General features: G+C 51.1%; 1 long non-coding RNA gene across 1 annotated transcript in view; it reads left to right on the top strand.

Moving 5' to 3' along the window:
- LOC110474085 (uncharacterized) overlaps positions 1–9,629 on the top strand; it is a 58,250-nt gene extending 48,621 nt beyond the window's left edge. Inside the window, exons 4-5 of the long non-coding RNA XR_002466018.3 lie at positions 5,694–5,924; positions 9,407–9,629. This is a non-coding gene — a long non-coding RNA (uncharacterized LOC110474085). The remainder of the gene's footprint in view (positions 1–5,693; positions 5,925–9,406) is intronic.
- The last annotated feature ends 3,883 nt before the right edge of the window (positions 9,630–13,512 follow it).

Below are 13,512 nucleotides of genomic sequence, written 5' to 3'. Positions count from 1 at the left end.
AAGTCTGTATCTGTAACTGGTTTAATTCCCGCTCAGTGAATTTTCCAGTTCCTCTGTGATTCTGTGAGTACAACAGGAAATTATTTCAGATTTAAAGCGTGTCCCTGACCACTGAACATGAAAAACTGCTGCCATGGAAATGCTTCCAATTGTCACAAATTCAGGAGTCAACTGCTCACTTGTCTGAAACCATTTCAAGGTGGTGCTCCCACTGGCCCCCTCCAGGACAAATTCCTGCTCCTTCTTAGGAGCCAAACATCATCCCTGCACTATATTTTCTCTGCTGAAGTGGAGCTCAGTGGATTAACTGGGGAGGGCCCTGGAGAGGTCTCACTCTGCCCATCTCTCATGGGAAGGGATGAGCTGCACCTCTCCCAACCCGCAGCAGATCCAGACCTCAGGGTGGGCAGGAAGCCATGGAACTGGGAGTAGCTGTTTGCAGCTGCCAGGACCTCCCATTTGTGTGGTAGTGATGCAGATAGAATCTCATAAACCGGTTTCCACCCTGCTTTACTGCAGATTTAATGATCAGAGGAAGAACTTGACTGTTTATTAAAACATTAGACAGTAAAGTTTAACAGCGGACAATAAAGGGTTTTGTTTTTCCATCCTTCTGATTGTTAAAGCAACACCATGTTGGGCTGGAGAGGGAGCTGCTCCCAATGCCTGGATCCAGAAGGACAGAGTGGGCTGTGGTGTGACTGGGCAGGAGGAAGAAGTTGGCACTGCCACTTCCATGCTTGGCAAATCCCATATTTGAGGAAGGGCAGGGCCTCATCCCTAAGGGCAGTGTCCCGAGGCTGGTTGGACAGTGACAGGGGCTGGAGCAGCACAGCTGCCCCCGAAGCCCTGCCATTGTCAATCACGAGATTCACTCTGGATCTTGCCAGAGGTGCTGCTTCCTCACCCACTCCCCTCCCTCCCTGCCCGAGGCATCCCTGCCCTGGTGGGAGCCAAGGTCCCAGCTGCTGCCTGGGGATGGAGAATGGACAATCCCTGCCAGCTCTTCTGTCCCTGCAGCTGGGTGTGAAAACACCTTCAGGCATCCATGGGTGCCACTGAGGCCTTGTTGTGAACTGTGGAAGTGGCTCCTTAGGGTTGGGAGGGAGGGGTTTGCAATTTCTGTGGAGTTTTCTCCTGGTGTCACCTTTCCAGGCTGGTTCCTGTGCTGAGCTGACTGGCCTGGCTTCTCCTGGGGGCAGAGGAGAAAACCGGGACTTCCTAGGATTGCTCATCCTGCCTAAGGAATGTTGTCAGTCTCCAAAGGGCCTGGCACCTCTGCACATGCTCCAGTGGGGCTCCAGGTGAATTTTCTTGGACATAGACAGGAAAATCTTGCCTCAGACCCTAAAACATTCAGTGTGTCTTTCAGCATCCAGCTCCTTTGGCTCCCTGCAAGAGAGCCTTGCAAGCTGAGCAGCCCTGCTGAGGGCTGGTGGGATTCCTGCACCTCATGGAGAACTTGGAGTCCTGGACCAAAGCAAGGTGCCTTCCAGCTGCAGTCTCAGTGCTGGCAGGGGTTCCCATCCAGTGGAAGTCTGTGGATCACAGTGGAGGGTCAGGGATGTAGGAGAAGCTCCTCCCTCCCCCTTGTGCTGTGGTGGGGTGTGAAATCCAAGTCTTGCTTCCCTAGGGAGCTTTAGCCAATGGACCAGACCCCAAGGCAAGGCAAGACTTTGTGTCTTTGCTGGGCTTGGAGGGGAAAGAGGGGTGGGAAACAGCTGAGAACACGTCAAGGTGAGAAGGAGAGGTTTGATTGCTCATGGTCCTGGCATGAACCAGGATTTGTACAAGCTTGGAATGCTTTGGGCACTGAACTCTTCTCTGTGCCCTCCAAAAAGTCTTTCAGAGTTGCCAGGAGTGAAGGTGAAGCTGTGAACCAAGAGCATTCTTCAGTGGAGTCTGAGAAGCAACCATCCCTTTGCCCACGAGGCAGGAATTACAGGTAAAGCCCTCCAGGGATGGGTGGCAGGGCTTCTGCTGCCTTGTGCTTAAAAAATGTTGGGAAGGGGAGCAGGCAGGAAAGTAAAATTTGCCATGACATGGCATGCTCAGGACAGGGCCAGCAAAAGGTGACTGCAAAGAAGTTTTGCAACATAAGGAGATGATGTGGAGCCTGAGCTGGAGGGGACCCACAGGGATCATTGAGTCTGATTATTGGTTGGCAACTGCACATGGGGAAAAGCAACAGGAGCTGCACCTGTGTGGTCCCAAGGAGCTGTCAGCCCTCTGGGAAGAGACTGGAGAGGCACCACAGGACAGGGGGGAAATGGAGCAGCAAACAGAGCCTGTCACCATCCGCTGGATCCATCCTGGAGCACCCCTGGGTGCTGGGACAGGGTCCTGGTGATTCCTTCTCAAGGCTGACCTAGAACAGAGACTGGACAGAGCTAAAGAATAAAGTAGGGATTTATTAAAAGGCCTCAGTGGATACATCTTGGGTAGCACAAGAGCCCAGCCAGGGCTACACCCAAGATGAACCAAAATGGTCACAAAATGCACAACAGGTCATGGCGTCTCTCACTTTTATAAGTTCTGATCCATTTCCATATTGTAGTTAATTGTCCAATTATAGTTTTGGGTTATGAAGTCCAGTCTTTCTTGTTTTTCTCTATTCAGTCCTTGCTGTTTATGCTCTTGTGTCTGAAATTTGGGTGGTTGTCCTTGGTTCTGAGCTAGGAAAGGAATTGTTTTGTCTACCCACTGTGTGAAAAGAGCTCACCATCCCTTAATATGACGCTCAGAGCTATACACTAAAGAGGGACAGAATCTGAAAAATACAAAAGCTAAAGCCTAATGCATCACTGGTGTCCCTGTCTCAGACACCAGGAACGGTGTGAGAGGAAAACACAGCTGGGAGGACCTCAGGGGACAGGAGACCTTGATCTGAGAGACTGAAGAAACAAAAAATAGGAAGAAAGTGGCTTGGAGGAGGCAGATATGGAGCTGGATGGGTCCCTGCTACAGCCAGGGCTGATGTGGATAGAGACCCCAGACTTGGCTCCTACATTTGACACTTTGGACCTGTGGCAGCACCCAAAATGTAGAGCAATGAGGGGACATCAGGGCACTTCTGACCAGAGCCAGTGTAGGACAGCAAGGCCCACGCTGCTCCCTGCCCTTGTCCTGGCCATTCCCAGCTATGCCCTCCTGCTCAGGGGTAGCAGGAATGTGACACTGGAGATCACACTGTCACCTGGGCTGCTCCAGAACACCAACTTCAGCCCTAGGAGACTTAAATGGACTCAGCCCTGGATTAAATTCTGACCCAAGTGAAAACAGCTGAGCATTTTCTGGTTGAGTCCAGCAGGCTGGAATTTAATTCCCAGGTTTAAAGCCTCTTTAAAATCAGCTGTGATATACAACCAGTCTTCTCAGTCTCTAAATACCTCAACAAGATTGGCAGTGCTCCAGCAGGGCCATGGGCAGGATTATCTGCAAATCCATAGGTCAGGAGAGAAACTGGGGAGCCTGGCTGGGGCAGAGCGGAGCTGCAGAGCTGGAATTGCCTCTGCTTGTGGCTGTGGCATGCAGGAAAAGCTGGGAAGCAGGAGAAATCCTTCTCAGAATTGCTGTTGTGATATTCCTGTTTGTGCTCACCCTTTCGGAGGATGTTTTGCACATATATTTATGTACATACACACACACCTCCCCATGGGTACACACACCACAGTGCATCTTCTCAGCCTGCAACATTCCATAAACTGCAAAAAACAACCCAGAAAAAGATTAAAATTAAGTCCCTTATCATTGCTAAATAATCAGAAACTAATATTAGAGCTGCTGGACGATTTTCCCCCTGAACTATCCCCACTCCACGATCCTAATGTGATGATTCTTCCTGTAGCTCTTTACATTCTATTATTTATAAGAAACAATGTTCAGCCCTCCCCTGACAGCATTTGCAGGGCTGCGGAAAGCAGTGCGGCAGAAAGGTGGGAGAACAATTTTGGTGATGTTTCCATAGCTACCTAGCTGCTAAATGTGGTTTATTCCATTTTAAAGTCACCCAACACACACACACACACACACACACACACACACAGAGGCACGCACACAGCCCTCCCCTCGCACACGCAGGCACTGGGAATGCAGCTCCTAATCCCTGCTCTGCCTATTCCAGCCTAATCTGCCTGGGATTTGTATATTTAAAGGGCTACTTGCTGCCCAGATAAATGGCTGGATACAGCAGGAGGATAAACATATTGTTTCTCTCTCGCTCTCCTTCCCGACGTGTGTGTTCCAGTCGCTCCCTGTAATATTATTACGGATATTTTTCCCCAGCCGCGGTGCGCCAGGGAAGTCGGAGGTAGGAGGGTGTCCTCTCGTGGTCTGTGGCATCTCTGCAGGCTCAGAGCTGGGAAAAAAAAATAAAATAAAAGGAAGGGGGAAAGGGGTACCTTGGCAGCGGGTGGGCATTTTAAAGGAAAACGTCTTTGGCTGGAGTTTCCGCATTCGAGGATTGTGTTCAGAAACACCTGGACACCTCCCTGATGCCGTGAGAGAAATCCCCCCTGGGCTTGCTGCGCACATCCTTAAGGGAGCAGCTGGGAAAACACGCAGTTTTCCAAGCCCATCCCTGGAAAGGGGAGGAAAATGAGGCAGGGGGAAGGGGACGGCCGGCCGCAGCTCTGCCGAGCAGAGAAGCCGCAGGGAGCCGCGTCCGAGCCGGCGGCGCGGATCCTGCCAGCCCTGGCCCCAGAGGAGAGCTGGTCTCGGCATCTGTCCCCTGGAGAGGCTCGCAGGGCTCATCCTGCTGCCTCCGCGGGGCTGAGCCCTCTCCCACCCGCTGAGCATCTCCCAGGCCCTTCCAGGTCTGGCATTCCCAGTGCTGCTCCCCTGGCTCTCTGCAAAATGCGACAGGGAAAAGCTGGGAGCAGGACAAAGAAATAGATGTAAGGACAACAGGCGGAGAGTCCCTCAGAAAATAGGAGAAGATGTGCCCAGCAGGAATTCCTGACTCAAGGTTTATCTGGATGTAAAATAGATGTAAATGAGGGGAATGTTCTTTACTCAGAGGGGTTCAGCACTGGGAGAGGCTGCCCAGAGAAGCTGTGGCTGCCCCACCCCTGGAATTGTCCAAGGCCAGTTTGGATGGGGCTTGGAGCAACCAGGTGGAAGGTGTCCCTGCCCGTGGCAGGGGGTGGAACTGGATGAGCTTGTAAGATCCCTTCCAGCCCAAACAATTTAATGATGCTGGGAATATAAATGAGGAGGATAAGTAACATGCAGATATCTGAGGAGAGCAGCCTGCTGTCCATCCATCCTGCCTGTTCTTCCAGCCCCTGTTCCCTCCCGTGCTGTGTCACACCACGACTCCTGCAAATCCCCTGTGACACAGCCACAGTGGTGATTTTTGTCCACAGCACACACTGTGGAGGAGCAGCCACAGTTTTTCCTGGAAATGGCACAGGATTCATCCCTCCGCTGCATCCCAAGGACCCCTGCAAGCCCCTCCCAGGGATGTTCTGCTGTAAATGTGTCCCACAGAAAAATCTCCCTTGAAGTGGAGGACTTCTGTCACGATGTTTTTTTCTTCTTCTGCCTGGTAGAAAAAGGAGAGTAAAAAGCACTGATGAAATCGTGTTTTATTCGTGTTTGTCACCAGGTACAAAGCAAATAAATCATCATTGGAAAGCAAAGGCACCTCTGACCATGCCTCACCTGCTTGTCTCTGTCCTTTTGTTTTGCAGGTTCCCTCTGCTCCACCAAGTTGCCTGGGGTCTGCCAGGATGCCAGTCACAGTCAGGCACAGATCCATCCTCTGGAGTGCCCCAGCTGAACAGGAGGAGCAGTGGGGAGGCAGCAGATTCCTTTGGGATCGCTGGGATTTGGCTCAGCCCCGCGTGGCGGTGCCAGCCCAGCTGCAGAGAGGCTGCATCTGCAGGGATCTCACATCTGGAATAACCTGGCTCAGGAATCAGGCAGGTTTAATTGTCCTGGCTCCCTTCCTTCCCAGGCACAGCCCTGACTCTTCCTGGCTTTGTAGGGAAGATGCTCCCACCTTTCTTTGGGAGCCCCTTCCACGGAGACCAGCACAAATCCAGCCCATTTTGCCACGGATCTCTTTTCTTCCCAAGCTTGCTCCAGCTGTGAGCAGCTGCAGTGCTGGCTCTCATCCCTCCAGCTGCCCTCCCCAAAGTCACATCCCTTCACAGATCCCATTTCCCACCTGATTGCTGTATTTATCACACCTTTTGCTGCCAGGAGGGAGCAGAACCACCGGGGCTGGGCCAGGCTGGGGAGCTGGACAGGTCCCATCTCAGAAATCCTCTGTGCCCTCATGGGTACCAGGAAAGGGATTGGGATTCTGCCCCTCTGCCCTGCTCAGGTGAGAGCCCACCTGCAGAGCTGCCCCAGCCCTGTCCCAGCACAGGGAGGAGCTGGAGCTGCTGGAGAGAGCCCAGAGGAGGCACCAGGGTGAGCAGAGGGATGGAGCAGCTCTGCTGGGGGAAAGGCTGGGAGAGCTGGGATGGTTCACTTGGAGAAGCTTTGGGGTGATCTAATCGTGGCCCTTCAGTCCTTGAAAGTTCTGACAAGGATGGAGAGAGACTATTTCTAAAGGTCTAGAGTGCCAGCACAAGGGGGAATGGCTTCCCATTGACACAGAGTAGGTTTAGACTGGATATGGGAAAGAAACTCCTGGCTATGAGGGAGGTGAGGCCCTGGCACAGGGAAGCTGTGGCAGCTCCATCCCTGGAAGTGTCCAAAGTCAGGTTGGATGGTGCTTGGAGAAGCCTGGGATAGTGGAAGGTGTCCCTGCCCGTGGCAGGGGGTGGCATGGGATGAGTATTAAGGTCCTTCCCAACCCAAATCATTCCATGATTCTCTGGAAATGAATTGAACTCTTGCCAAGGAAAGCCTCAGCAGCCCCTGACTGGGTTATTTTCCTGCACAAGTTGAGATACAACAGTGGGCCAAGAGATGCCATCATGATGTCCAGTTTGTGACCAAGGCATGGACACACACGTTGGTGACTTGCCTTGGAATTTCAGGATATTTCTCTTTATTGCTTTCTGTCAGACCAGGAGGGGCTGGCAATCAGTGGATTCCCTGTGGCCACAGAGCTCTCCCGGGCCATCATTAGGGGTGATTATCAGCAATCACCATGTCACTGTTTCCAGGGCAGGCTTTGCTGCCTCCTTTCCTCTCCAGCCCCCAACAAGCAGGTGCTGGAGGTCTGGGGATTTCTGTGGCTCTGTGGTGACAAGGAATATCTGGAAGTCGCCAGCATCAACCAGGGATTGCACTGCAGGCCCCTCTCTAGTCAAAACCAGCAGCACAGAAACATTTCCTGCTGCCTTTCGTACCTCTGCCAGCACTGGCAGCAGGCAGGAGACTTGTGGGACCTGGCAGGGCCCTGCTTTGGCTTTCCTGTGGTGGGAAAGGGACAGGTCTCCATCCCTGTGCCCTGGGAAATATGAAAAGCTGTGCCTCCATTCAGCAAAGTCACAGCTGCCTGAAACATTCCTCCAGCCCTGCTCTCTGGATTAAGGAAGGCTGAAAGCTTTTTTTTTCCTTCTTCTTCTTTTTTTTTTTTTTTTTTTTTTTTTTTCTAATCAGTTCAATGTTTTACAGCTCAAATTCAAATAGGAGCTTAAGAGCTTAAACAATGAAACATAAGGATGTGCTGGCAGGGCTGGGCTGTCTGCTCTCTCCTGTTTGCAGCTCTGCTTGGCATCAGCCTGGGCAGAAAAACACCTGCATCTGGCTACCACAAGTTGAGCAGCCTTTCCAGGTATTTCACTGCCTTGTGGAAGGTAGAACACGTGGGAATTCAAGTAGGAATTACTTCAGGAAAGCTGGTGAGGGACTTCTTACAAGGGCCTGGAGTGGCAGGAAAAGGGGAATGTCTTTGCACTGCCAGAGGAAAGGGTTATGTGGGATATTGGGAAGAAATCCTTCCCTGTGAGGGTGGGCAGGCCTGGCACAGGGTGCCCAGAGAAGCTGTGGCTGTCCCTGGATCCCCAGAAGTGTCCAAGGCTGGACAGAGCAGCCTGGGATAGTGGGAGGTGTCCCTGCCCATGGCAGGGGCTGGAACTGGATGGGCTTTAAGGTCCCTTACAATTTAGGACATTCTGTGATGATTCTGTGATTCCAGTGATCCAATCTGTCCAGCAGCCCTTTCCATGCCTTCTCCCTCTGCCCTGCTGCCATCTGTGTCTTTGGTGGAGTCACCAAGGCACTTTGGGCAGTTGCTCCTGTAGGGCACGTTCAGAGCTGGGGGGGACAGTGGGCAGGGTGAAGTGTGTGTGCACGAGGAGCCACCCAGGCACTGCCATCCCCAGCCTGGCTCCAGCTGGATGGACCTGCCTGAAAATAACTGCAGGCTTGCCCAGGAGTTTTGTTGCTGTTCAGTGCTGGTGATCAGGGCTGTCTGCTCTTTCACTTGGATGCTCCTGAATCCCAGTAAAGCCTTGCCATTTATTGCCTCTGGCTTGCTTCCTCTTAGCCAGTCTCCTCCACCCTTGACCACCTCTCCCTCTCCCTCTCCCTCTCCCTCTCCCTCTCCCTCTCCCTCCCTCCATGCCCTGCTTCCCCTCCTTCCACTCCTCAGAGTTATGTAGGAAGCATCAGGTGGTGCAAGAAGCCAAAGGAAGGCCAAGAGACAGCTCAGGAAAAAGGAAAGGAGCTTTTCCTGCCCCCCACAACCTATGGAAACACAACTGCCCTGGCAGGGCAGAGAACTGACCATGTCTGAACTCTGGATGGAAATACAAGCAGAAGAAAGGATGCTGCTCCACTGGAAGGAGGGAGACTCCTCCCAGGCTCCCAGAGCAGATCCCCAGCTGGTGTAAATAAAGAAGCACCAGACTGGTTTACACAAGCTGCAGCTGCTGAGAAATGCTTTTCCCAACCCTTTTTCCTGATGGGATTGGTTTTCTTTTCCTATCTTCCTCCAACTCTGAATGCCATCACTAAAATCCACATGTTCTGCCCCACCTTGCAGCCCATTTGGGGAGCAGCAGGGGAGAAAAATCAGAGCTGGAGTCCATTCAGAGCCAGAAACACCGTGCTGCCCTTCCCAGGGATAAAGCTGACCTGTTCTTGCCAGCACCCCCAGTCCCCTGCTCCAGAGCACTCACCAGCATCCCTCAAAGGCTGGTGGACCAGCAGCTGATGGATGTGCAGATGGAGCTGGAAGGAGCCTGTTATCCTAAGGGCTGGCTACAGTGACATGGGGACAGGGCACAGACCTGGGCTGGAACCAGCACCCCAAATCTCTCTCTTAGGTGAGCTGCTGTTTAAAGCTGTCTCCCTCAAAGTCAGCCATCTGTGCTGTTTTCTCTGGGAGCAATAAACATTTAAGGGTCACCTGCTTTCTTTAATCTCCTCTGACTTGCATTCATCTGAGCTGCACATCATATTAATTATGTTCCTTTTATTCCTGCCCATGCCAGCACAGAGGGATCATTACTGCTGCTGCTTCCTCTTTTTATTGTGTGGATGCTCGTAGTCATGAGCTCTGGAATCCAGGACCAAGAGAGGACACTTTGCTGATCACCTGCCTTCATTAAGAAAACTTAATTTTAGTGCTGACGGGAAATTGGATTAAAGAAAATAAACCACCCAAAAACAGCCATAAGGTTTCTTGTTGGATTAAATATTAAAATTAATAATCCAGTGCTCCATTCAGCTATGTATTTATGTTAATATTTAATTCAATAACAGCCCGTGGTTTAGAACATTTTCCCATTTGTTTAAAGCACCAGATGAAATTGCAATTTCTGCCTAAATTGGAGCAATATGGAGCTAACTGGGTTATGCTAATGAGGAGGAATGGCAGCTCCCAAAATCCTCTACCTAGTGGGGGCAGGGGGGTTTAGCAGGGGGAAGGGGAGTGGATGGAGAGACAGCAGGGATTGCAAACCCCGCTGGCTGCAGGGAAGCTGAGCAGGAAAAGAGGCTACAGGGCCAGGGTGCAGATCCCAGAGGCTGGGAGGGCTCCACGTGCAGGAACCACTCAGGTTCCAAGCGGGTGCTGCCCCTGTTGAGGTACCTCTGCAGCATCAGGGGGCTTGAGGATATTTGCCCCTGGATAAACCACTGGGAATGCCAGTGAAGATCCACATCCTGAGCCGGGGGGTGTTCTGGATGGCAGGGACACATCTGGAGGCCTTGCAGGTGGATCTCTGCTCCTGTTTGGGATGTTTTCCCCCATAAACACTGCTAGCAGAAAAGCTGCCACACAAAGTCTGGGACTGGGATGTGATCCAGGATCAGGTGATGGTCAGAAATGGGCTTAGGTTGCACCAGGGTGATATTAGGGAAATTTCTTCAGTGAAAGGGCTGCCCAGCTCTGGCACAGCTGCCCAGCTCCCACTGTCCCTGGAGAGATTTAAAAGCTGTGTGGATGTGGCATTTGGGTACATGGGTCAGTGGCGGGGAACAGTTGGATTTGATGATCTGAGAGGGCTTTTTGATCCGAAATTATTTCATGATTCTGTGAGGATGTGGGGTCTGGTGTGAGGCTGGTCTCAGGCTGAGTTTTCCACTGATGGCTTTGAGATGACATGGAATGCCAAGCGGCATGCACCAAATACCAGGCTCCCTTTTTCCAGTGCTTTTTTCCTGGCTGGAGTAGAGCTCAACTGCTGGTGCAGTCCTGAGTTTCAACCTCAGCATCCCATGAGGAGAACTGAGCCCACGGGGAGAATCCATCACTCAGGAGATTGAACGATTCTGTGCAGAATAGAATCTGGGAAGGACTTTAAAAGCCACTCTCTGTTTTCCAAGGGATGGGAAATGGACATTTCTCAAGGGTGGGAAGAGCCCCTCGCCCAGGCTGATGCTGGGGTTTCACCCACTGGGAGATGTTTGATATGACAAAAGCTCTTTTCTTCCCCAGGAGAGCTCTAATCTTGCAAACCAGAATAATTATGGAGTGACATGGAGGAAGAATGCGGAACACGGAGCAATGATCAGTAAAACTTAAAAGCTTTGGAGGTGGAATTCTCAGTGAGTTTCCTGAAGTTTGGATACATACCCAAACTTCCTTGAACCTTTTGGGGCCTAATTAAATTAGAGGGGACTTATAAAAAAAACATGCACAGAAGAGAAAACTTTTTTGCTATGAAAAAACTGCTTAATAAAACAGATTATGTGCAAAATAGAAATCTGGGCCTTGTGAAAGAAGAGTAAAACGACACTAATGAGCAGAGTCTGAGTGTTAATGAATGGGATTAGCATTCCATTACCTGCAACTCTTATAAATAGACCCACCAATTTTAGATTCCCTGTTCTTCAAACAACCTGTTGTGCTTTCTGGAGGTGTTTTCATGTAGTTAATTCCATTTTGTACAAGGAGAAGCTGAAGCAGAAGCCAATCACTTGAACCACCCCTCAGGTCTGTGGTTGGGGTGGAGATGAGAACATTGAGGTTTTATTTTATAGGGTTTGATTTGGACTTTGGGCAGTCAGAACACAGCAGGCACCATCCTGAGCTGTGTGTGTGGAGCAGCTCTTCCTTCCTCCTGGAGACAGCGTTGAGGCAGCTCCTGCAGGTACTTCCCTACTGCATCCTGAGTGTTTTAGTTTTCTCTCTGGGCCTTGTGTGGACTTTGGCACTTGGGAAATACCCCAGGATGGGGATGGCCCTCATTCCCAGCTGGACTTTGCCATGTCTGAACACGTCCCTTCCGTGCAGCTGTTGGATGTGACAGCAAATGGTCCCAGCAGCCTCGGCTGGGGAACCAGAGCTCTGTTTCCCAAGCTCTGTTTTAAAGGACAGTGAACCATCCCCATCTTCCATCCCCACATCATCCTCAGCCTGTCCACTGAAAGGCAGGAATGGTTTCATTCTTGTTTCCTTGCCCTTTTGAGCTCTTCTGGGAGTGCTGCCATCCATGATGGAGGAGGATCCCAGTTAGAGCTGGCTAGGAGTGGGAAGGATGGGCTGGTTTAATGGGAATATCAGGAAATAAGTGTGCATGGATATCCTTGTCACCTCCAAGGGCTGGAGAAGGAGATCACTGCCCTTCATTTTGGCTCTGCAGAGACTGATTTTGGAGAGAAAGGTGTAAAAGAGAACAAACCTGCTTAGGGAGAGCTTGGAGGCTCTGCTGGTTCACACAGGATCACTCCTTCTTTCCTTCTTATTTGCAGCCAGACTCCTGTGCAGTGATGGACCTGTTCAAGAACATCCTGGAGAAGGAAGCTGGGATGAGGCACTCTTCATGATTGGAAGGATGTCAAGAAGGAAGAACTGATGTGTTCAAACATGGGCTGGGATTCCTCTCTCCTCACCAATCACGGCAAAATGAGGTGCATGCTCAGGTTTTTACTCTCTCTCTGCTCCATGCAGAAGCATGTTCCTTCCAGAAGGCCATTTTTCCTGTCCCAAAGGGTGTCCAAGACAGATGGGATCAGGAGTCCTCGAGAGATTTTGCCATCCTGGTGACAACAGAGAAAGCACAGGCAACTTTGAGACTAAATACTTGACTTTTAGTTGGGGCTGTTAACAGAGACAAGCCCTCTTCCCTCCTGGAAAAAGCACAAATAACTGTAATTTCCCAAAATTTCTGACAGTGAGCCTTCATTTTTTCAACAGCCCTGGCTGGCAGGAAGAGCTGCTGCTCTGGGAGGAGATGGGTGGTGCTTGTAAAGCAGAGTGAGGAAACAGCAGGGCACTGCTGCTGTCTGCCTGACAGCAGGGTTGCATCTTGATGGGCCTCCTTGGCTCCAGGGCCAAGGTCCAGACCTCTGGAATTGCTCTGTCCTGCATTGCAGACCAGGCTGAGGAAGGAGCTGTCCTTACATTTTCCATGGAACAACATCAGTCTTATCAAAAACCACCGGAATTTTGTCTGCTACACTCTCAAATAATGTAGGCAAACAGATTCATGAGCCTGGTATGGGTGGGCTGAAAACATGGAGGGCAGATTCTCCTGGAACAGAATAGGGAAGTCTTTCCCTGTCCATCTGCCTGATCCATGACTGCAGCTTTGCACAACTACCTGTCCTATTTTTTTCCTTCTTTTTATTCAGAGGAGAGTGCAAACATGTTGTACATCAGCTCTCGAGGCCCCTGGATTAACAGCAGCTTGCAGAGCCTGGAGCTGGGCTGGATGTGGAAGGAGCCACAGGTTTGGGCTGGCCCCAGGCTCTGCTCCCACCACACTGGGATGAAAGCAGCTCTTACTGGGAGGCGTCTCTTCTCCAGGTTGGGGATCTCAGCAAGTTTTTGCTGAGGCTCTCAGTTGGCTGTCTTGCTAATTTTCCCTTCTATTTGGGAACAGATGAGCAGGGAAAAGGCACAGATGACAATATTTTGCCATCTTTTACTGCTGGAAGCGAGGATGAACAGCTTTGTTTGAGCAGCCATGTCTCTGCAGGCTCCTGGCAGGTTGTCCATGGACCACGGTCCGTGATGGTGGTCCTGGGGACTGGGAGAACTCTGACTCTACAGGGGAGGGAAAGCTCTTCCTTCCCTTGCCTTCCAACATGGATTTGGAAAGTCTCCTCTGTAAAGGAACAAGGGATCCCTTGGGAAGACATGGGGGAGTGTCTGAA

The sequence above is a fragment of the Lonchura striata genome, chromosome 10 (assembly GCF_046129695.1).
Source record: "Lonchura striata isolate bLonStr1 chromosome 10, bLonStr1.mat, whole genome shotgun sequence".
Taxonomy (NCBI): Eukaryota; Metazoa; Chordata; class Aves; order Passeriformes; family Estrildidae; genus Lonchura; species Lonchura striata.
This window is presented reverse-complemented; position numbering and strand designations above follow the sequence as displayed.